The 26,197-nt window shown below is 38.8% G+C and overlaps 1 protein-coding gene across 2 annotated transcripts in view; it reads left to right on the top strand.

The window, feature by feature from the left end:
• The window catches only part of CFAP20DC (CFAP20 domain containing), a 255,896-nt gene that overhangs the window by 217,008 nt on the left and 12,691 nt on the right, over positions 1 to 26,197 (top strand). The window lies entirely within an intron of this gene.

Here is a 26,197-nt window from a genome sequence, read left to right as displayed (position 1 = left end):
CCACCATCATTTTGGAAACACTATTAACTCACATTAAGAGTCCAGAAAAGTTTTAGTTTCAACTGCTGGAATAATGGAAAAAATGGGAAACAAACAAGAACAACCACCCATGTGAAGTCTCTAAATTTGCTTGTGATTTTCTAAATTTCCGTGCTAGCAAAAAAGCAAGTTGCAGCAAGGCATACAGTAAATGAAGATATTATGTATTAGAGAAGGAATGAATCTGTCACTTTGACGGATTGTGAGGCAAAGAGCAGATTAACAGATTACTCATAGTCAGAAGGCAGTTCAGTGTGAAAAATGTGCAGGAAATGATAAGTGCGGGTTTGTGCTGATTTAATGATATTTTTAAACTACAATAACACTCTGGTAGTATAATATAATAAAGCACTTTGCTTGCATTTTTAAATCATCAACATATTTCCAGTTTGACCTTAAAAACATTTTGGACCATTCTCTATTAAAATATGTAGCTTTCAAATTAGAAAAAGGCACCATCTGAAATATCAGAGCAATGACCTTACAGGAAATTGCCTTTTAAAGTCAGTTCTTTCCTAAACTAGAATTTGTAATACAAATTTTAATTATGTTTTAAGTACACAAACACCACACATACTTTCTCTTTGGGCATTTAAATCACTTACAACAAGAAATTGTTATCTCCTTAAGAACCATTTCCAATGAAATGCTTCATAGATGCCACTGATTTGTCTTCATATTTTCTTTGCAGGTTTTTAGTTTTGTAGTTGAGATCATGGAGGGCTTATGAATAAAACTATTGTATTTTTCCACAGATGGTGGATAAAAGCCGTTCAAATTTTATTGAGTACTCTGAGTTACAGCAAAAAATAAGATGAATTACTTGTTTTATTTTATATTATTACAAATATCTGCCAGAAAGCAAAACTTTTGTAAGAGGTTTGCATTTTTATATTAAAAAAATGGAATTTGAGGAGCACACTTTTAGTTAATTTGACAATGATGGACTGGCATTGCCAAGAATTTTCAGAATAAAATTTCTGTAATGCATTTAAATGATTTTTATTCTAACATCTTAATATTCAAAACCTAACGTAAGGCTTGAGTTGTTTCATATCTTCTCTTAGTTCACCAGTGATGGCTTAACATAGTTAGGTACAATGAACCTTGTAAGATAGTAAAATATTACATTTTCTGTCTGAACACTTGTATCTAACCCAAGTAAAATAAATTTACTAACATGGCATGCCAAGGGCTTGAATCCCCGACATGATTATGGTTCAAACTATGTTTTACAAATACAGGGAAGACTTCTACCAGATTTCAGCATGTTTTGTACATTTCCCCTCTTCTAATATAGTAATACTCTGAACATGGGATAAGTAATTAAGCTGATATAGAGATAGTCAATATTCTTCTTGGTAGAAACTCTGAATTGTATGCAACAAAAGCCGTTTGCATGATTCCTGGCTTCCTTGCATATTTACTGTCTGTGACAGTTACTAACATGTTTTGCCAGCTTTTCCCAGATCTCCCAATGCTAGCCACATTGTTGGATTGCATTTCTAAGCCACTTGGTTTTGGAAGGAGCAAGTTAGCCCAACAGGTTCTAACCAATGCATTGTGGGCACAACAGCCTATGTTGTTGCTTGGCTGAAACATTTGACTGCAAGTGTGAGACCTTGCAGAGTTCTTTCCCCCCCACCACCCCGACACCTACAGGCAACATTCAAGATAGTGGTTGTTTATGTCAGCCTGGTTGTTGAATGACTTTGATAAACTGTTCCCCTGATCATCTGTCATGGACATTTAGCATGAGTAAGAAATGAACCTTTGTTGTTTTTAAGCCACTGAGATTTGGGGGTTGTTTGTTACCAAGCATAATAACCTTATTCTACCTCTCTGACAAAGTTACTAGCTATGACATTGAATATATTTTGTCATAAGAAATATGGTGTTTCATATACTTTCATATTTGAAAATTTAGAAATGGGTTAAAATCATTGAGCTCAGTATGGGATTCATTGGCATATAGTAGAATAAGTGGTTTTGGGAAGGGATATAGTACACTGGTTAAAAGCCCCATCTCTGGGGCACCTGGGTGGCTCAGTGGGTTAAGCCACTGCCTTCGGCTCAGGTCATGATCTCAGGGTCCTGGGATCGAGTCCCGCATCGGGCTCTCTGCTCAGCAGGGAGTCTGCTTCCTCCTCTCTCTCTGCCTGCCTCTCTGCCTACTTGTGATCTCTCTCTGTCAAATAAATAAATAAAATCTTTAAAAAAAAAAAAAAAGCCCCATCTCTGGAATCAAAATGCTAGGTTTGTATTCTTGTGAAATTACTTCTCTAAGTCTCAAATTATTTTTAAAAACAGGGATGGTATTTTACTACCTCCCTTATAGTGTTATTTTAAAGATTAAATGAAATATATGTTAAAGTGATTTGCACAGGGCCTGGCATATGTATTTTCATTAAATGGTAGAAAGGGGGCTGCCTGGGTGGCTCAGTCAGTTAAGTATCTGCCTTTGGCTCAGGTTATGATCCCAGGGTCATGGGATCAAAAACCCTGCATAGGGCTCCCTGCTCAGCTGGGAACCTGCTTCTCCATCTCCCTCTGTCTGCTGCTCCCCCTGCTTGTGCACTCTCTCTCTCTCTCTCTCTCTCGCTATCTCTGTCAAATAAATAAAATCCTAAAAAACAAATAAAAATAAAGTAAATGGTAGAAAGGGATTGTAGTGGTAGTAGGGGTATTAATAGGAATATTAGAACATAAAATTTTCTAGAAAGAAAAAAGATCACATTGTGAGAGAATCAGAGAATCCTGGAGAGTATGAAGAGGTTACGAAGATGATTTAACCCAGCATCTCTTCACAAGTCTCCTCCGCACGTCTTTGCCAGGGAGGCAGGCTCAGTGTAGTATAAAGCAGCCCCTCCATTACCGAGCATCTCTTAGACTGAGCTGACATAGGTTTCCCATTAGCTTCTTCCTTAGGGTCCTAGTTGTCTTTCCAGAACAATAATATAAGTCAACATTCTTTCACATAATACCCTCTGAATTTTGAATATTGCTTTTTGGGTGTTCCATTTTCTCCTCCAGTGTCCCATTTCTCCACCCTGAAGTCTACTTTGCCATTCCTGGTTCCAGTATAGTTTCGGACACTTTTGGATTTATCAGATTGGGGGTTCTCTAAATTGAATAGGCTAATGTAACAGTTCAAATTACAGTTAAACCATTGACCAGGACACTGTATATATTAGGGTACCTCAAATCACACTAATTTTTTTTTAGTACCCATGTCCCATTAATGGTTTATCTCCAACTTTTGGTGACCTAAAACTATCACCACCTTTCTTCTGGACCATTGCTGTAACCCCCTAAGTTATCTCGCTGCATTTACATGTGCCGTTTCACCACATCCCATACCTAGCCCCTACAGAGCAGCCAGAGCAGCCTTTTCTAAACACACATATGACTGTGACACCCAGATATTAAAACTCTTCAATGGCTTCTCATTGTTCATAGAATAAAGAACAAAATCTTTCAATGACCTGCAAGACTTGAGTGGTTTGGAGCGTGCCTACTGGGCCGGCCTTATGTTGCATCATTTCCCCTCTAGGGATTTGTGCTTTAGCTGCACTGGCTGCTTTTCCTTCTCAAACCTGCCTACTTCAGGGCCTTTGCCAATTGCTGCTCCTTCCTAGTTAATACCTATATATCCATTAGATTTCCTCTCAAGTATCACTTCCTCTAGGGAACCCCCAAGCCCCATTCGTGTGTTCTCACAGCACTATTTAACTTCGCAATGTTTATTCATTTTTGTGTGATTATCTGGTTGATGTTGGTCTCACCCTCCATACTATACTGTAAGCTCTAAAGGGCAGAAACTCTATTTTTGTATTCTTTGCTTGCTAGAATCTGACACAAAACTGGATCTTGGTAGATACTTGTGGAATAAATATTGGTGTCCGAACCAATTTTCTTGACTATCAAGATCATCCTGAATCTCAGTTTTGTCACCCAGTCTATCCTCTCTCTCAGCCAAATGTTTCCCATAAGTGTGCAAGGCATGCTCACTGTTCTTGCAGGACAGTTATAACCTTAAGTAGGTCATCACTGAATATAAAGCCCTTTCGTCCTCCATTAAAGACCTTCCATCATGTTGATATTGATCAAGAGCACTTTGAAGTAATGTGATTATAGAGGAGGAAAAACACTATTTTTTTCTTTACTCTCCTGGGTTCTGCAACTAGACCCTGAAAATTACACTGACAAGAATAAAAGCATACAAATTTTATTTATTTGTGCAACCCACATACATGTGGGAGAAACTCAGTGAAGGGTAACTCAAAGGAGTGGTTAGAACTTAAAGGTGTTTTTTTAGCATCTTAGCACAGAACACTGTATCTGTGGAGAAGCAACCTGACAAAGGAAAAGGGGTTTTGGCTCTTAGGATGACAAACTGTGGAATAGTAAATATATAGGGGAAACTAATGGAAGATAAGTGTTGTATTAATAAGGCATCTGTCAGTGGTATCCTGGTGATTGAATTGTACCGTGTACCAGAAAAGGCACCTTGCACCTGGGAAATTTTATGCCCTGCTTTTAGGTAGAAGGGGGAAGGTCAGGGAGCCTATCCTGAATCCACTGTTTATCAAGTGTCTTCAACTCAAAACAGTCAATATGCCAAAGCAGTATTTTGGGGGTAGCATGTTCAGAAACTTTACATGATAAATCTAAGTTATTTTAATTTACAAACAGTTCAATAGTATACTTCTGATGCATGATAATTTAATCACTGGGTATGATTTCTTGGATGTTATGATTCACACTCATGTACAGCTATCCCCCATCCTTTGTCCATTGCAGACATTGCCAGTGGACTACAATCTTCTTGCCCACTGAGCCCCACTGCATATTTAAAATCCTTCTCAATAATGTACTCCAGGCAATACTACAAATCAGAATTAGCATGTGATTTATAATTCATTTGACTTCTTTGAGCTAAAATTTCCATTATCTATTTAACCAGCTATTTTATCAAATAGTCTCTAGTCCTAGTCCTACATGACACTTCCTAACTCTGGACTATTGCCTTGCTATCTAAATCTCCTACTCTAAAATTCATCCCCACTCTTCTTTAAAACTTTCCCTGACTAAAGTGAAATTAGGACTGCTCTTTTTCCAGAACCCTGACTCAGTTCTCCACATCATCCATGATTAAAATCCTACAACATTAACGACAGGCATGATATATTTTTTAATTAATTAATATAAGTTCTGCCTCTTGCAATGGCAGTCTTACTTGTTTCACACTGAACTTCCCTCTAAGAACAACCAGAAGCACCAAACAAAGTATGAAAATCATCTGATTGAAGTTATTGGAGAGCTCCCAAAGCTGTGAGAATTTATGGGGCTTTGCTCCAGAAGAGAAGGGAAGCAGAGAAGGGAGAGAGCCTGCAAGCTGTACTACTCTCTCGGGAAAAATTCCCTCCACAGAGCAGCAGCTGAGAGGCTGAGAAGCTGAGCCTAAAGCCTCCAACAGCTTCCTGGGCTTGGGGGACAAAAATTGGAGTTTCTGTGTCTATGAAGAGAAGAGGCCATAGTAAACCCCAGAGTGCTACACTGTAGGTAAATGAGTTAACCAGAAATAAACCAGCTTTCTGGAGAATTCAAGACACATTTATTTTGAATTGTCCCAATTGCTGATGGCCCTCTGACCCTACCCTAATTGCCAGCCAGAAGCAAAAGAATCACATTTAGAGGAATAAATCAGCATCCAGAGCTGCTGTCTGGTTGAAATAGAATGTGAGCCACATATTTAAGTTTTCTAGTAAGATTTAAAAATTAATAAGTAAAATTAATTTTGTTAAGTTATTTAGCACAGTATATCTGAAATACTATCATTTCAGTTGTAATTTTGGGGAGGAAAGCTTTTTCCCTACCAACTTAGGTTTGAGGGATTGGTGAAAGATGGGGGCAATTAATTTGTTGACAATGTATGAATAGGAGAAAAGTTTCATACGCATCCATATGGAAGCATTCTATAAGGAGAGGCCCCTCAAAGAGCCTGAAGTAAAGGTTTATGTATCAGCTTAATAAATGGAAGTAGAGGGGAGGGGTTAGGACTTCAGTGGAGAAGGATGGAAGGTTCTGATAAGGCTTGTTTACACAATTTCTTGGATTGTCCCCTCACTAAAGGTCAATCACCTCCCTGACTGAAGACTTTTACAGAGTGAGGGATTTGCAGCAGCTGACTCCTGAAAAGCTCTACTCTAGTCAGAAAAGGGAAGTTCACATAGATTTCTTTCTGTGTTTGCTATTTGACCAAATGTTTTCTGCTTAAAATCATCTTTATGTCATTCCTATTGGTTGTTGGTCCCTCCATAATTGGTATAAAATATTGTGTTAGTAAGATACTTTATGTTTTTTTTTTTTGTCATCATAAGTCCTTGACATCCAGTGTCATTTATATTTACTGCCCATCCCAGTTCAGATTAGGTCCATTTCAAGTGCTCAGTAGCCACTTGTGACTGGTGGCTACTATATTAAACAATAAAATAATAAACAATAAAATTCTCAAAAGCAGCTTCAAAGAATAGCTTCATGGTCTTAGGTAGGCCTCATATTTCAGTAACCATAAGAAAAATTGGTAATTGACCATATTAAAATTAGGAACTTTTTAAAGAACACGACTTAACAAGATAGAAAGGCATGCCACAGAGTGAAAGAAGAGATTTGCAACACAGGAAGGGCTCCAAATATATATAAGCACAGAATAAATAAAGAACCCCAAGTCAGTGAGAAAAAAGAGACACTCCAAAAGAAAACAAGAATGACCAAGAGACTTGAACAGGCATTTCCAAAAGAAAGCTTCCAAATGACCAGTAAACATGAAAATGTATCAGTCATTAAAAATATCAGAAAAATGCAAATTAAAAGAACACGGATTCCACTACACCTCATCACAATAGCTAAAATACAAAATATCAATAATTTGGGTGAGGATTTGGAGGAACTAGAACTTTCACACAGTGCTGGAAGGAGTATAAATTGATACAACTACTTGGGGAAGCTGTTTGGCAGCAACTAGTTGAGCTGAACACAACCATACTCTTTTACTCAACAGTTACCCTCCTACAGATATGGCCAGTAGAATGAATACATATGTGCATCCAAAAACATAAACGGTGGGGACCCTGTCAGACTCCCAGAGTTGATATAAGGATTATAGAGTGAAAACTTTTGAGTTACAGAGGATACAGAAAGAAATCATATCTGAACTCCCCTTCTCTCACTAAAACAGAGCCTCCTAAAAATACAGCTGCCGTGAAACCAGACTGACCATTCCCATTGGCATAAAAAATCTAACAGGACCTTCCACACTTGCCCATTGAAGACCCACATCCATCCTCTTGTTAACTTGGCATATAAACTTTTATCTTGGGCTATCCAATGAGTTACTTATAAGCAATTCTCATGTGCACATGGAAATAAGCTTTGTCTTTTTTCCTGTTCATCTAGCTATTGTCAATTCATTTGCAAGCCCCCAACCACTGGACCCAAGTTGGAAGAGGAAAGTTTTTTCTCCCAACGTAGACACATTCACGATAGCCCCAAATTGTAAATAACCCAATCCCCCTCAATAGTAGACTAAGTAATTGGGGTTTTATTTACACAATGGAATACTATTTACACAGTAGGATACTATTTACACTCAAAAGCATGGATGAATTTTGATAAATGTAATGTTCAAGGAAACAATCTAGACATCTGAAGAATACATGTTTTTTTATTCCATTCATATAAAATTTAAACACAGGCCAACTAGTTGGTAGTGTTAGAAGTTACCATCTGGGCTACATTCAGGGATCAGGGAGTGTAATGATCAGGAGGAAGACTGAGGGAAGCTTCTGTTCTTGGTCCAGGTGGTGCTTATGGCCACTTTGGGATGATTCATTGAGTTGTACATTTATTATCTCTGCACTTTTCTATGTGTATGTTACACTTTCTGAATAAACTAATTTCTTGATAAGAACCATTAGTGTGACTCTTAGTATAATATAGTCAGTTTGCTCTTTCTGGTATTTTAATGTTTCTGTATATTCCTGCCTTTTTTAGTTTACCATGTAAGCTTTCTTTAGAACCAGGACCATACTTAGATTAGATAGCAGCTGGAGTAACACCATGAATAATCATGATGATGATGGTAGCTTCGTGATGTTAAAGAATTACTGTCCTTTCTGGCAAACCCAGTTTACTCACTGGAATGGTCCAAGCAACAAAAGAATTCTGATTATTTCCTCCCGATGTTTTAAAAATAGCATTTTACCATCATATCTGTTCAAAAGTCCATTTATCACCCATATCAACGTTCAATCACAATATTTTTCATTAACCAAAATGTTACAGTTAACACACCCTGCAACTGCTGGCTAATAAACCTAGTCAACTAAAGATCCTGTCAACTTTTCGCAGTTCTTTATTTTCTTGTGTAACCAGCCAGCAGTGGAGAAAAATTAAATTGTCATTCACCTCACAGAGCCTTCTTTTTAGCATATCATTGTTTTATTTGACTACTGAACATAAAAGAATAACTAAACTTTGAAAGGAAAATGGAAATCAGTACATAAATATGGCATCTGATAATCTGACACACTTAATGATGAAAATGATACCCTGTAGGTATTCTTTACAAAAGCCCAGAGAGCTAATTTAGAGCATTAAATTAAACCCCACCTACTCTTTCTGCAACATTAAGTCCCATCATTCCATACAAAGGCTTAGATGGTTTTATTTTTTATTCTAATCTTAAGGTAATTATTCTCTAGTTAAAGTTAGAGAAGGCTGCAAAGTTTTCTGCTCTTGATTTGCTAATGATTTAGTTATAATGCATTCAACACATAGTTGTCTTGTAACTCCATAAAAGGTGTGATATAAAGTTGCTAGACAGTGAATCTTTTTCTGTAATTTCAGATAATAGTAACTACTAACACTGTTACTATATCTATCACCTACTGGCTCTATCTCTGTAGCAGGCCCTGAGTGGTGAGAGTTTCCACAGGCTATATTGCTTCATTTAATCCCTGCTCCAACTGGTTGTGGTGAGTCCCGTTATTCCCACATTCCAGATGAAAAAGGTACAGTTTAACCCAAAGATTGCAAGCCTAAAAGGATATATATATATATATGTGTGTGTGTGTGTGTTTTATTATTTATTTGACCTAGAGATAGAGAATACAAGTAGGCAGAGTAGCAGGCAGAGGGAGAGAGAGAAGCAGGGTCTCCGCTGATCAGGAAGCCCAATGTGGGGCTCGATCCCAGGATCCTGGGAACATGACCTGAGCCGAAGGCAGCCGCTTAACCAACTGAACTCGCCACTCGCCCCCTAAAAGGGAATTTAAACCCAAATCGATAACTGTGCAACTTAAATTATATGGTATATTGGTACCCCAAATATATGTCTAATGTCCAGCTCCACAATGGATTATCCAGGTGTTTTCTGTTGTGGTGGAGATAGTTGTTGTGATTGCTACAGTCTCCCTCCACCCGCCCCCCACCAGCCACTTATTCATCCAGATACACAGCATAGGAATGTGTTAGCATTCCATTATGTGACCAGCCAAGCCTTGCTGGGTTTTAGGAAATCAGTCCTAGAAGTTGAGGTGGTCAGTCTAAAGTCATAAACAGGACATCTGGGTGGCTCACTTGATTAAGCGTCTGCCTTTCACTCATGTCATGATCCCAGGATCCTGGGATCAGGTCCCAAATTGGGCTCCCTGCTCAGCGGGGAGACTGCCTCTCCCTCTGCCCCTCCCCACCTTGCTCATACGTGTGCGCGCCTCTCTCTCTCTCTCTGTGCATGCTCTATCTCTCAAATAAGTAAATAAAATCTTTAAAAAAATAAAGTCATGAACTTCTCTCTAATTCCCCATTGCCTCCCCATTCCTCTTTGTAATTACACAGTTAAGAGCTTGAAAATATCTATGGATTCTCAGTGATAGGACTTCGTTGGTAAACATGGTTTAAATGTGAATTTATTTTGTTTTTCTGAGAGGCTCATTATATTAGAAACATCCACCTCTGAGAGATGACCCTAAATCAGCCATTCTGTGTTTGCCATTCTCCCTGTGCATTTAGGATCAGGCTGTATGCAATAGGTTGGAGTTTTTTGGGGGACCTATCACCCTTACTTTGTGCTAGAGCTATTAATATGATATACGCATGAGAGGCAACATGGGGGGTTTGGGGAGTAGGATGAGAATAAATGAAACAAGATGGGAGCAGGAGGGAGACAAACCATAAGAGACTCTTAGTCTCACAAAACAAACAGGGTTGCCAGGGGGAGGGGGCTAGGGAGAGGGTGGTTGGGTTATGGACCTTGGGGAAGATATGTGCTACGGTGAGTGCTGTGAAGTGTGTAAACCTGGTGATTCACAGACCTGTACCACTGGGGCTAATAATACATTATATGGGGGCACCTGGGTGGCTCAGTGGGTTAAGCCTCTGCCTTCGGCTCAGCTCATGATCTCAGGGTCCTGGGATCAAGCCCCGCATCAGGCTTTCTGCTCAGCAGGGAGCCTGCTTCCCTCTCTTTCTCTCTCTCTCTGCCTCTCTACCTACTAGTGATCTCTCTGTCAAATAAATTTTATCTTATGTTATATGTTAATATATGTTAATATATTATATGTTAATAAATTTTTTTAAAAATTAAATTAAATTTTAAAAATATTATATACTCATGAAATCTAATTTTATTTTTAGATTTTTAGAACACTTTTAGCTATCTGAAATAATATTCCTTCTGTAGGAGAGGAAGAACTTATTCCCTCTATCCCCCTCCATGCTTTCCTGAAAATTAGAGTGGCAAAAGACAAATAATAATAAAAACAGAGATTTATTAACACCTGCAGTGTGCAGAATCACAGAAGTACTCAGTGATGAGTAACTCAAAGGAGTGGTTAGAACTTGGGCTCATATAACATCTTAAAAAAAAAAAAAAGACAATAAATTTTGTAGAAGTGACAAGACAAAGGAAAGAGACTTTGAGTTTCCAGAGGTGGCAGATTATGGGAGGAGAGATATATATTATTAATGGAAAATAAGAGCAAGTTAGTAAGGTTTTTGTGTAGATTGCTCTGGTGTCATCTCTAGTGAGAGTCTAGAGTTGGCTCCCGTGATTAAAAATCATCCAACACCTCCTGATAGAGAGAGCGAGGGCAAAGACGTTTTCTTGTGTCTACTTCTTCTCATTACCTTCAACTCAAAATAATCCTTATGTCAAAGTGGCACATTTGGGGGTGGCATAGTCTGAACCCCTTCCCTTATTTGTATACTTATTTATTATCTGTCTCCACCTCTAGACTGTCAGCTCCTTACAAGCAGGGAGTGTGGCTTGGTCACCACTCTATTATCAATACTTAGAACAAAAGTATTAAGTGGCAAAAGCAGGCATTCAGATATTTTTTGAATGTTCCTTCAAAGATATGAAGATAAAACCCATTTTTCAGGAAGTTTGTTAGTTGTTTGCCCTGCATCTTCAAAGATGTCATCTTTATTTTGAATGAGAAATGCTCATTCTATGAGCATCCTTCTGCTGGGTAAAACGGTATTTGTCTCCCAAAGAAATGTAAGGTTCCTGTAGGACCACTTTTAAAATACCATAGCTTCATACAGTTTTTCTCAACCTTTCATTTTCTGTTGGGAAAGTGTACTCAGTAAATATGCACACGTGCACATTTCGGTGGACATGAGTCAAGGCCCTGCTCATAAATCCAGCAAAAGTCCAAGAGTAGCCTCTAGTCTACCTTAGGTCTCACGTCTGCCCCCATACTGAGTGTGAAAGAAGGCTTAGCACCCCCAAACCACATGAGGTGGGTTTTCCATAAAAAAGAATAACTACAGGGATTCTGTACCACCTGGGTGGTACAGTTGGTTAGACATTTGACTCTTGGTTTAGGCTCAGTTCGTGGTCTCAGGGTCATGAGTTCAAGCCTGGCATCCAGCCCGGCATCTGAGCTCAGCACAGAGTGTACTTGGGATTCTCTCTCCCTCTGCCTCACTCCCCTCTCTAAAATAAATAAATCTTTAAAAAAAAAAAAAGAAGAAGAGGAAGAGCTACATTCTCAGAAGAGGGAGAAGAAAAGTAACCAACCAAAATTACAGGTACTTTGATACATTGCTAGTGGGCAGCTTGAACTCTTAGGAAGTAATTTCTATATGCCATGCATACACTTTCCTTTCCACCCCTCTTCAAAAAAAACATATGTGAATGAGAATGATATTGAGATTACCTTGAATTCTTTTTAATTTTTTTAGGTAAATCATTTATATATTTCCATAATTAAGCTATTTTTATAACATTACATGCAACAAACGTAGTATCTGATTGCAACACATTAGTTAGCAAGTATTTATTTGTGCTCTTACTAAATTCCAAGCAAAAAAAAAAAAAGAAAATTTTTTTATCACCAAAAGATTGAGAATTGCTGTTTTCAGACAAAATTCCAGACTGTATTGCAAAAATCGACTATACAAAATATAATCATCACTTTATAGCTATAACTGTGATTTTTAAGAGCAAGAAACAAACCATTAATAAACCAATCTTGCATTAGACATCTTGACATTTAAATTGACTTCATGCAAATAAAATAAGCAAATTGAATTTTCCAATTTACTCATCAGACACTATATGGATGCATTTCACATCCACATCTTAAAAATGTAATAAGAAAAATTTTATCTGTTTATGTCTGGCATGTCTATTCCTGATGAATTCCATAACCAACTTGGGTGACAACTAAACTGAGAGAAATCTCACATCACTTTTTTTGTCCTCTTTTTATTATTGTGTGGTCTTTTCAAGTAGTTGATTTTGTGTGTGTCCTCCTTGAAGTGTTCTGAAGTTACTACCCATTTTTACTCCATAGATGAAACTCGTTGTTCTAGCATGGAAACATCAAGGGTAAGAATTGCAATGTTCATGCCTATAGTCCTCATCATAAGAGAGTTTTCACTTTATCCTGACCTGACTTTGAACATTTAGGGAAAATGTTCAATTTGTAGCCTTAGCTAATGGCACTACAATGTCACACTTCTCTGTTTAACATTCAGCTTTGTTAATCAAGGAAACCAGATTGGCTCTCTGCATGTTGATTAAATTGATTACAGCTGTAGGCCTTGATAGCATTTTTTTCAAGTGTCTCTAATTAATCAGACAATGCTTGATTAGTTTTTTCTGTTTTGAGGAGATAAACTGACTTCCTTGAGAATTTTCACCCCAAAATGATTCCCCTCCAGTGAAAGGTAAAGGATAAGTGAGTCAGGGCACTGAAACCTTGTATCTTCCGGCAACTAAAAAAAAAAAAAAAGGATGAAAGAAATCTTTTGAAAAGCAGATTAAAACATAATATTAACCTTCTTCTTCCATATTCTCATGAATACATCTTGTGGAATGAAGAAATCTGTGTGTTCCCTCCGAGCTTTTAGACTGGCCTATCGCAGAGCATCTTCCAACTTTCTCATTGTTAACCGCTCTTTATCAAGTTATGTCATTGAGTTGTCAGACTGACAGTTCAGATGTCAGCCCAGGAACTATTTAGTTTTAATAATCAGGCTCGAGGATGATGTGTTAAAAAATAATAATAATAAAAAGCCACCACCTATTTTTTTCAGTCATATCTATAACATTAGATAAAGCAGCTGTTGTTTATGCAAATGAAAACTTGACAATTTCCAGGAACATTACCAACATTTATGAAGACCCAAAATGTTCTGCTTTCATCATTTAAGTTGGTATTTCCAGTGGGGAAGGCTGCTAGGATCAGCTCAGATGGTGCATGTTGGCATGAGGAAGGCACTATTTTCCTCTCTCCTCCCCTATTGGTGGAGGGACCAATCTAGACTCCTGTTTCCAATAAGCACTCATCACTTAAAATACTTTTTAAAAGATACTTTGAAGCTGTGTTTCGGAGACGTTTTCTTACAGATGTCATCAAATTGAAAGCTCCTGAAGAGAGAGAATCTGCCTTTAAAAAGGAAAGTAGAAAAACATTCAATCAGAGCAGAAAGTGAGAAACAGATCTGACTCCTCCCATCCCCAAACCCACATTTCTACTCCCAGGTATGCTGATGGTTAACAGTTTCTTGGGCATCCTTCAGAAACTTTCTGTGCATATTGCCAGGAAATACATGTTTTATTTACATATTTTTTCAACATAAAGGGGATAAAACTCTATATTGTTCTATACTTGCTTTTTAGATTTTTACAGAATAGGTTTTGGACATCTTTCTAAATTTGCACATAGAGATGAACACATTCTTCCTTAACTGCCAAGTGTTATTTCACTGTTTGCATGTACCATCATTTATTTAGCCAGTTCACTGCTGATGGACTTTTAAGTGATTTCTAGCTTTTGTTACTGTAAACCGTGCTGTAATAAACATCCTCATGTACATATCTTTGTGAACTTGGACAAGTAGGTGTTTACAGCAGATCCCTAGTGGTAAAATTACTTGGTCAAAAGGTAACTCTGATAGATATTACCAAACTATCTACCAGTTTACATTCCTACCAGCTCACACTGAGTTTTGTAAAAATTCAGAACTTTTGCCAAGCTGCTGTATGTCAGTGGTATCTCGTTATTTTAATTTGCATTTCTATAATTATATACATGGTCAACATCTTTCTGTATTAAGGGATGGGTATTTATATGTCTTTTCTTCTGCCCATTCATATCTTTGCCTACTTTTCTAGGATCATGTCTTATTTTTATCCAGTATCCTTATATACCCAACACAGTACTGGGCACATGGACCCTCAATAACTATTTGAGTTTTACTTAGATAATATATGGGACACAGAGAAAGAATCTATAATAGTCCTAATTAGAGTGTAAGGTACTTGAGGCAAACTGCCAGGTCTAGAGCCTTTCACTCTCAAAGGATGACGAAAACAAGATGTCTCCTTAGGAGACTTCTGTACAGTAGGATCTTATTTTGATACAGTAGGAAATCCGTTTTGTCAAACGGAAGTCTCTGTGTTCCTCACATGCATTTTCATATCCACATGTACTAAATTTCCAAACAATACCATTAGTTCTTGCCTAGATCATACAGCAACAAAATCCTAACTCTTCTTTCTAACCCCCTTCTTATTCCCCACCAATCCACTCTCCACACAACAGCTACTGCGATTTTTCTGAAAGGCAAATCCAAGATTCTTGTAGCTTAAGATCCTTCAAAAGGTCCTCAAGGCCTTCAGAATGAAGTAAGAACTTTTTAGTTTGCCACCTAAAACCCCTGCCTTCTTTAGGAATTGACGACACTCCTGTCATCTAACACATACGTATGCGCGGTGTCTGTCATTTCATACTGCAAGCAGTGCTCCTGGCTTTCTGTGCCTTTCTGCTGTAGTGCATGCTGTTTTTTCTAGAATATCCTTCTACCTTTTCTCTATCTTGCTCCTCCTTCAGGAACAACCCTTTCATCACTTTTGCTGAAACCCCCACCTGAAATCTCCTAAATGTAAAAGTTTCCCTGGGCTTAACTTTATCTAACAATACTTATTTCACCTTCTTCTAAATGTTGGTCTAATGAACAGTCTGTCTCTAGGAGACTGAATTCCTCAAGGGCAGAATCAGGTCTTCCTCCTCAGTACCAGCATAAAGTCTGAGACCCTGCCGGGGCTCAGTAAACATCTATTCAATGTAAAATCATAAAGCCGCTGTGCTGATAACAGTACACAGAAGGCAAGAAGGGGCCAGCCTCTCTCGTGCTGTCTCAAGGAGATAGGCTATTACTGTTCACATGTTGTAGTTGAATTTGATGGCTGGTGCCTGGATTTGAGTCTCCAGAGTTGAATTATCTGCCATATCTAATGAGTCAGTGTCTGTAAAATGGTCCCAAGATGCTGTGTCGTTAATATTTTTTTAGACTGAGGGAAAATACTGCCAAACAGAGAAGATGTTCAGCTCTGCAGAGAGCATATAAAGCATATTTAGTAGAGTAAGAAGAATTAATGATTTCTGTGATTTGTTGGAGCATTGAGCACTTGGAGGGAGCTAGGTCTTCTCCAATTTATGGATTTTCTGACAAAGGCATGGGCAGGAGAGATGATTTTGTAGAGGCCAGAAGAAGAAAGAGTATGATTTCCCTTTTGTGTGAGTGTTTGTTGCATGTCTCCAAATAACATAGATTGATGTGAAATGAAAATATAGTGCTTCTTTATACAATGTGTTTCCCAAATTTCGCTATGGAAGAAATGCAACCCTATTCCAGACCCCACCATAATGTAAACATCTTCTTGGCACTTCTAGGAGGGGAGGAGAAGAAATAGCTGGGGAGAATAATTCCCATATTGTTCTGAACTAGCTGCCTTCCCTGGCCTCTGTTTTTGCTCCCACTGCTCTCAGAGCATGTTCTCCTGACCTCCTCTTTACCAGATCTTTCTCAAGTATTCATCCATTTCTCAATCTTTTCACTCTCACCTGTAGGTCTTTCTCTTATAGCCCTGGTCTTCCTACAAGTGTTCATCCATTCACTCATTTAACATCTTTTAAATTTTAATTCTGGTATAATCATTCAACAGATATTTGTTAAGCATCCATTATGTGTCAAGCCCAAGGCGAAGAAGACGGACATGATTGCCTGCCTGATGGGATTTATAATCTGGTCACAGCTTGTCTTCCTGGTTCATAGACAGCGGTATTCTCACTGTGTCCTCACATGGCAGAAGGGGCAAGGAAGCTCTCCGGGTTCACTTTTATAAGGTCACTAATCTCATTTAGGAGGGCTCTGCCCTCATGACCTAAGCACTTCCCAAAGCCTCACCTCCAAACACTGTCACGCTGGGGATTAGTTTTCAGCATAAGAATTTGGGGGGGATGCAAAGATTCACTCTATAGCACTAGGCAATTATGAGAAAAGAGTCTAAGGATGTGGCTCTCCCTCTGAAGCCTAGAGTTAGTGTGGTGGTGAAAGTGAGGGAAAAGCACAAAAACATTCTGTAGAGATAGTAAGGGCTGGACTGTGTAAAACTTCAAGCCAATTGGGGGCACCTGGGTGGCTCAGTTGGTTAAGTGTCCAACTATTGATTTTGGCTCAGGTGATGGTCTCAGGATCATGAGATTGAGCCCTGTGTCAGGCTCCATCTGGGCATGGAGTCTGCTTAAGATCCTCTCTCTCCCTGTCCCTCTGCCCCTCTGCACACTGTTTTCTCTTTCTCTCTCTCTCTCTCTCTCTCTCTCTCTCTCAATCTCTGTTAAAAAAAAAAAAAATTCAAGCCAATGTAGTGATTTTGAATTTTGCTCTAAGAGTGAATTTTTTTTTTAAAAAACTCACCCTGGACTGGATTAGAGGGAATCTAGATTGGCTGGGGGAAGAACAAGGGAGAGATTCTAGAAGCATAGACTCACATGGTGGCAGTGGGTATAGAGATATGTCAGCATTTTCAAGAACTAAGGTTAGGACCTAAAATGGATCCCTAAATATTTCCAGCTCATCTTCCCTTAGAGAGACTACCAAGACCTCAGATTCCGCATGTGCTAAACCAAACTCCTGGATTACCCGAACCAGTTTCCTCGCCTCAGGTTCCCAATTCATGCAGTGGTTCCAACACTGTTTCATTTCCAGAATCCAGACTGTAAACTGCCTCATTCTCTCTTCAGACTAGCTTCCTCTGTGTAATAGGAAATATGGTAACCATTGGCATCTGAGTTTTACTTCTTTTGGCTTCATCTTTACTGAAGACTCTCATTTTCAGACCCAGTTTCAAAAGTTCTAGGGAAACACAGTTGGCCCAGATTAGGTCAGATATGGACCAATCAACTCATGTTGTAGGCTCACTAGGAACATGGTAACTCCCAGGAAGCAATATGGTTACAGGCTGCTCTTCCAAAGAGAAGGGGAAGGAGTTCTAAGCAGTCCCTTAGCTCTCTTCAGCTGTCTGGATGAGAGATTACAATTGTTCCTTGGAAGTGCCAAGGGCGAAGAAAGGAGAAATAAGTGGAAATGGGTGGGGGGGGGACAGATTTTGCCTCAACATGAGAGAAAACTTTTTTTTTAAGATTTTATTTATTTATTTGACAGATCACAAGTAGGCAGAGAGAGAGAGAGAAGGAAGCAGGCTTCCTGCTAAGCAGAGAGCCTGATGCGGGGCTCAGTCCCAGGACCCTGGGATGATGATCTGAGCCGAAGGCAGAGGCTTTAACCCACTGAGCCACGCAGGCGCCCCATGAGAGAAAACTTTTAACAAAGTTATTTGAAGATGAAATGTGATCTTTAAAGGAGTACACACACAGTTATTGATACTCAAGTATAAATTAGATAATCACTTGGTAAGAATATTGTAGAAGTCAACCCTCAAACACTAAAATCCAACACTGACATTAGAAAACTCTTGTAGAAAGCCAACCAAATTTAAACAATAGCATCTTAATACTTACGCAAGTTCATTTTAAGAGATACACAAGAGTTCCCCATTTATAGTTTGAGCTTCCTACTTCAAATGGGAGATGAGTCCTATGAAGAAAAAATAAGTTTAAAAAAAAGAAAGATTTTTTTAGTGTATATATATATATATACTAGTTAAACATATTTCTGAGCCAGTATTCTGTTTTCTGAGGCAGAAAATTAGATTTTTCTGTCATGGCTATAAGGAAGCAAGTTGTGTGTCTCCAGATTTACCTCAAATTGTATGTACCACACATGATGAAGAAACAATAGCATGCTCCTGGCAGGTGGAGAAAGCAACATGGATGGAAAATGGAGAAAATAGAGAGTGTGTTGCAATAACAGCATTACAGATTGTTAGGGAAACTTAAGCAATGAGTGGCACTCAGTATTCTGAACTGCCGAAGAAACTCTTTCAATAGTCATGCATTTGATAAATATGGAGAAGTGCCCACTCTGTGCCAGGCACTCTGCTGGGTAGGAGGCAATGGAGGGAGACTACATACATCAAATGATCAAAGAAATGAGTTAATTATGAACTGAGACAAGATCTCTTAGTGAGAAGATCACAGTTGCTCTATTAGAAGGGGTAACAAAGGAACTCAGCTAGATTGGAGAGGGTGGTTAGGGAAGACTTCCCAAGAGAGTGATACTTGAGCTAAAATCAAGTTGAATATGACTTTACCAGGCCAAGGAAGAGTAGGAACAGGGGAGGAGAGTGTGCTGTAGACAGGGGGACAGCCTGGGCAAAAGTCCCATGATAGTAGGGAGCATGACATGTTCCAGAAATTGAGAGAAGACCAGCATGGCTGGAACTTAGTGAGAGGGAGAATAATGCAAGACAAGGTTGGAAAAATACATAGAGATTAGTTTATGCAAACCTCAAAGGCTATAGAGATTCTGGTTTTACTCTCAAGTATAGTATCTTCCCAATGACATTGAAGGGTTTTAAACAAGAGGTTGACATAATCAGATTGGAATTTTGGCTGCAGTGTGGACAGAAGAGAAGGGAAGCCGGAATGAATGGCAATGAGGGGATCCATTAAGACTTTTTGCTACAGATATCATGAAGCAAGAAAATCATTAGGCTTTGGTGGTAGAAGTAGAGTTGGCGAGAAAGGTGAATTCAAAACGCATTTAGGAGGGAAACTGACAGAAATTTTCCTAAGAGTCCTGAGAATGTTTCACTCCACAATTCCTTCCTCTAAGACAGAGGCTGTTAAGCTACAGCCTATGGGCCAAATCCTGTTCTTTGCGAGATTTTTGGGTAAGATTTTACTGGAATACAGCAATGCCCATTCGTTTACTTGTTTATGTGTGCTTTCACACTACTGCAGCACTGCGGAATGGTTGCAACAGAGACCTCATGGCTTGTAAAGCTCAATGTATTGGGGCACCTGGGTGGCTCAGTGGGTTAGGCCTCTGCCTTCGGGTCAGGTCGTGATCTCAGGGTCCTGGGATCAATTCCTACATCAGACTCTCTGCTCCGCGGGGAGCCTGCTTCCCTCTCCCTCTCTCTGCCTGCCTCTCTGCCTACTTGTGATCTCTGTCTGTCAAATAAATAAATAAAATAAAAAGCCCAATGTATTTTCTGTCTGGTTCTGCACAGAAAAGCTTTGCCAACCATGGAATTTACACTGCTCAAAACAGCACCTCCATGGTATTCCAAGGTGTAGACATGCCTAATATAGGAGTCCAAAAGTCCGTGAATGGGCTTTAGATAATCTCCAACCTCCTGAAATTGGAAGTAAAACTTAATATTTATCTGATCAGCCCACAGCATCCTTTTTGTACAACTCATGTTTTAATTCATTTTCTACTGGCTAGAATGCTTCTTCCATCAGACTGTGAACTCTTTGATTCCCCAGGACCTGACGCACAGAAGTTCAGTAAATGGTGACTGAATATGTAGAGAGATGATTAAGCTAACTGTTGGCCTCATATCTTGTATTTCTATATAAATATATATGTATGTACACGCATAATGTACGTAGAGGAAACAGATTAATGAAATAAATGTGTGTAAAGTTGTTCTTGGAAACAAAATCTTGCTTTTAAATGAAGGAACTGAAACCATAGTCTGTCTTCACTGAGGACATTCTCCTCAGTTATAAAATATCTGATCCAGTTAATGCTCAGTGCCTCACTTCAAAAAAAATCTATCATGCAGTTGGGAAGAAAACAGTGAGGTATTCTTATTTTGGCCAAGATTTTAATGTTCGGTAAATCTGGCCATTGTGAAAATTCACAAGATGGTATTTGTTCTTCATCTGCTCTGTATTTTTATATGTGGTACTTAATGTGACTCCATTGTCTTGACTCTTAAATAAAACACATCTTCTGGTGACAGTATTCAGTAGACATAGGTGGACCTGGAGGTCCTTTCTCTAGTTTCAAGAGGAGAGGGAGGGGTGGGAGGCCTGCCGAGTCCACAAGTGGAAAGGGAAAGACACAGCAGTACCTGAACACGCTCAGAGAGCAGGACTGACTGGAAAGGGCGTTGTTCACCCACCAAAGGAGTTAGAGGCTTTCCTAACAAGTAGATAGAGTCAACCCTTGGGAGAAAAGGAGCTAAGGAGAGCAGCCAGAGCATCAAGTACAAGGACAAGGCAAGTGGGAAAATGGTGGAACAAAAAGCAAGAAAAAATTCCAGAGCACAGGCACTGAGGTAAGAGACCAGGGAAACGTTCAGAACTCTAGCCGGGCTGGCATGTTGTTAGTGTGCCTCAGCTGAACTCCCACTTCCTTAGATGTTTGCTGCTTTCTGAGTCAGGAAGGCATAGGGTTTAAAGAAGCTGATGAAGGGTCGAGTCAATTAGTATTAAATATCATATATGAAAATGAAAACATAAGATACAGGTGCTCGGCTGTGCACCTATGCTTACCAACAAGACACCAAAAAAAATGCTCTGGAGAAAATGAAATTGTTAAATATATACGAAGTAAAATTAAAACAACAAGCAAAAACAATGGCACCGGGATGGGAAAATAGTACAACCCGAAGCTTTTCTCAAGGTGTGGCCTATGGACTTAGGATGCCAAAAGTGTGACAGTTCTGGATGCATGCATGGGGGCTGTCCTCCTCTTGGAAGAGTCACACTGGGTTAAAAGCTCTCAAAAGTCCTATAAGAAAAAGTCCCGATTGACTGTATTTAGCCCAGTATTTTCCATATTATAATTAACAACTCTTTTTTTTGCAAAATATACTTTATAAATGCATACTTAGTAAAAGGCCAAACACATTGCTTTGACCAAAATTTCTTAGTTGTATAAGATCTTCTGAGTCTTAAGTTAAAATAATATCACTTGTCAAGAGAAATCTGTAGTCATTTTTAAAAGATAAAATTACATCCACATTATAACCAGAATAAACTCACACCATGTACTATAACTCAAAGTACAAAGGCAATAAAAGAAAAGAGTAATACATTTTGATTACAGAAAAATTTTTTTAAACTATTGCATGGCAAAAGAAAAAAACAGTGTAAGCAAAAACAGATGACAAAGTGAGGGGAAACGAAAAACCTGATAGAAGGAGGAGCAAAGACATGAATAGATTTTTTTTAAAAAACATATAAGCATATACCTACACATTACAAGCCTGGCCTTATGCACATGAAAAGTCAGTCAGCTCCATTCATAATGCTCATATTGAGAACAAATGCAAATCAGAACTACTTTAAGGTACCAGTTTTTATCTCTTGGGTTGGAAAGCATTAAAATCTTGACCACATACTCTCATGGCATGGCTGTGGAGAAATCAGCACTGACTTGCATGGCTGGAGGGAATGCAGATGGCACAGTCCCTATGGAGGAAATTTTGTTAGTATCTAACAAAACCAAGTATCTATTTACCTTTTGTCCCAGAAATTTCCACTTCTAGGAATTTACCTTGAAGATATATCTCCAAGTACAAAAATCGGTAGCTCAGAGTTATTCACGGCAGCATTAATTGCAGTGATTGCAAAATATTGAAAACATGCCCAAACATGAGAGAGTGGTGAAATTCATGATAGTCTAGCCAGACGTGGAGTACTACACAGCCATAAAAAAGAATGAAACGCTCTCTATGAACTGGAGGTGAATTATTTCCAGGTTATATTTTAAGTTGACTTTTGCATTAGACACATGTCTGCTTATTTTTTACAAAAAGAAACATAGGAGATAGCAGAATGAACTTGATTACCTATAGAGGAGCCGGTAAGAACAGCATGGAAGTGATGAGGGGTTGGTAACAGACTGGGAGGCATGGGGGAAATGTAAATCTTACCTGAATAAGACTTTCTGTGTATTTTGACTTTTGAACTATTAACATTTTATATACTCAACAACAAAAATAATAAAAATCAACAGTTAATGGACAAAAAAGATTTTTCCTGTTAATATTTCTCTTTAACCTTATATTAACATATAATAAAAACAAAAGTGGATGGATCCAACTATATTTCAAAGTATTTCAAAGAAATAATACAATCACACTGAAGAGGAAGGAGAACTAACTCAAATAACTTAAAACATACTATTTGACTATTTTATACTATCTTAACAAAGGAATAAAAAGAACCCTAAACAGAGAACTCTAGAGAGTAGGCTTGGGGTTTTCTGTTGGTTGTTTTGTTTTGTTTGCTTAACAATTCTGAAACTACTTTTGACATGTTCTATAGTTAAGAAAGGAAGTAAATTTACTGAGGATAGTGGGAGCCAGTTTCCTCACTGTCAAAAGAGTTACAAATATGGAAAGAGGAGAAATGAGCATGAATGTGTGGTGTTGCATTAGTGTTAAAGAAATGAGCCCATAATTATAGAATAGGGATCATCAAACTTTTATCTGTAAAGAGCCAAACAGCAAATACTTAATTCCTTCACTGTAGCATAAAAACAGCCATAGACAATACATAACAAGTGAATATGACTTTATTCCAGTAAAATTTTATTTATAGACACTGACATTTGAATTTTATATAATTATCATATTTCATGAAACATTATTATCTTTCTTTTTTCACCCACTTAAAAATGTAAAATTCATTCTCAGTTTGCACGCTGTGCAAAAACAGGCATTGAGCCAGACTTTGCCCACAGGCCATAGTTTGCCAATCCCATTTAGATAGAGAAATGATGATAGATACATAGATAGATAGTAGATAGCAAGTGTAATAAAGTATTTAAGTTGGGGAATCTGGATGAATGATATGTAGGAGTTCTTTGTACTCTTCTTTCAAAGAAGTACTCTTTGTACTTTTCTTACAGAAAAGCTGTAAATCTGAAATTATTTAAACAACCAAAAAAAATCACAAAAGGAAGAATTCTGCACTTTTCATAGCTATTACAGAGAAGGAAAAACATTAATCAAGTTACTGGCCTAAGAAGTGAACGTCTTACCTTTTATAATAGTCACACAACCCCCATGTCCATGGACTGTGAGTAGGAGCTACTCCTGCCAGTGTTTAGAGTTTCTGATTTGTCACTGAGGATGTCTTCATATGATAACATTATTATTTCTGCTGCTGGTGTTCCCCGTTGCTCTCCAGCACTCGTACTGAGTAATGAGGTCACCAGGACTGGTAATTTGTATGTGACCTTGTAATTTTCTATAATGTGGGGATTTGGGGTCTATAGTAATGAAATGGGCTAAATGAAAGGTGCTTATCAGAAAAATGCCCCATTAGCTTGGAAGTCTGCAACAATTCCTTTCTGATGTCCTTAATGTGTTATTATGAAATTCAATTATTCAGCACGTTCACCTTGCTTATTTCACTAGCCATAATCAGTGATAGCTAAGGTGAAGAGGAGAGACTGTAAGTGTGTTAAAATATGGCAAATAGGAATTGGGTAATTTTTACATTGAGATCATTTTTTTTTTGCAGGAAGAGTGAATGACTTTCATGGAAAATTTCTGCTATAGAGACTTGTAACCATTCTACCTTTCTTGACTGGTTTAATTCCAACAAAATCCAATTCCTGCTACCTTGGTTTATCATTGTAGGGAAAGCCACACTATGATTTTCACCAATAATGAAGACGATGGTGGTCATAGCTGAAATGTATTGAATGTGACCCTGTATCCAGATCCATGCCAAGTGGTTTTCATCCTCCCCCCCGCCCCCCATTTAGTCCTAAAGCAGAATTCTGAGGTACTGTCATTATCTCCTCTTTCTAAAAGAGACTTACTATGTAAGTGATATGGCCAAGCTTTTGCATGGGGAAACATGGAACCGGGATTGACCTGGAGAGCCAGTACTCTTACTTCCTGCTGGGACTGTCTCCCATTGTAGATAAAGACAGAAATATAGAAATTTAGAAAGAAGTTGTTTAGTCATGAGGACATGCCCATGCTCCTGTTGAGAAGAATAAGATAAATGAAAGAGATGCTAGTATCAATGCAAGCACAAATTCATGTTGGATCACTTTCCCTTACTGCCCCATCCATGGAAGCTCACTAACAAGTTTAGAGAGGAGAAAAACTTGAAGTAGAGCACACAGTGACTCAAGCCCCCTGGATGTCACCCTCTTGCATCACTCCAATTCGGGGACCTCCTAGAGGGACCGAGAAGACCAGAAAAGAATGGAGGAGGAGGGAGAGTAAAGAACTTGGGAAATAAGGTTGGCAGTTGGAGGCAGAGGAGCGGGAATGAAGGAGTGGCTTTCCAGAGTGGTTTTGCCCCCATACTTAATGAGAGAACTAAAGGAATGGGTCACTTGAGGGACCAGCTCTCCTCACTCTACCTTCTTTTGCCCTCCGATGCTCTAAAGACTGAGTGAGTGCCTGCTGACCCCGCCATTGTGGCCCGTCCCTAATGGCTCCAAGACTGCCTTCTGTTTCAGATCACATTTGGAATGTTGTCATGGAGGTAACATGTGACTTTGCCAGGTTTCCTTACCTAAAGATCATTAAGAAGCTTTGTCTCTACTGCATTTCTTCTGAATTATCAAAATAATTTTGCTTTTTTCTTTTCTTTTTTTTTTATTTCTTTTCAGCATAACAGAATTCATTGTTTTTGCACCACACCCAGTGCTCCATGCAATGCGTGCCCTCCATAATACCCACCACCTGGCTCCCCCAATCTCCCACCCCCTGCCCCTTCAAAACCCTCAGGTTTGTTTTTCAGAGTCCATAGTCTCTCATGGTTCATCTCCCCTTCCAATTTCCCTCAACTCCCTTCTCCTCTCCATCTCCCCATGTCCTCCATGTTATTTGTTATGCTCCGCAAATAAGTGAAACCATATGATACTTGACTCTCTCTGCTTGACTTATGTCACTCAGCATGAGCTCTTTCAGTCCTGTCCATGTTGCTACAAAAGTTGGGTATTCATCCTTTCTGATGGAAGCATAATACTCCATAGTGTATATGTACCACATCTTCCTTATCCATTCGTCTGTTGAGGGGCATCTTGGTTCTTTCCACAGTTTGGCGACCATGGCCATTGCTGCTATAAACATTGGGGTACAGATGGCCCTTCTTTTCACTACATCTGTATCTTTGGGGTAAATACCCAGCAGTGCAATTGCAGGGTCATAGGGAAGCTCTATTTTTAATTTCTTAAGGAATCCCCACACTGTTCTCCAAAGTGGCTGCACCAACTTGCATTCCCACCAACAGTGTAAGAGGGTTCCCCTTTCTCCACATCCTCTCCAACAGACGTTGTTTCCTGTCTTGCTAATTTTGGCCATATTAACTGGTGTAAGGTGGTATCTCAATGTGGTTTTACTTTGAATCGCCCTGATGGCTAGTGATGATGAACATTTTTTCATGTGTCTGATAGCCATTTG

The sequence above is a fragment of the Meles meles genome, chromosome 20, assembly GCF_922984935.1.
Source record: "Meles meles chromosome 20, mMelMel3.1 paternal haplotype, whole genome shotgun sequence".
In the NCBI taxonomy this organism is placed as follows: domain Eukaryota; kingdom Metazoa; phylum Chordata; class Mammalia; order Carnivora; family Mustelidae; genus Meles; species Meles meles.
The sequence above is the reverse complement of the archived record's forward strand: the minus strand, read 5'-3'. Positions and strand labels throughout refer to the sequence as shown.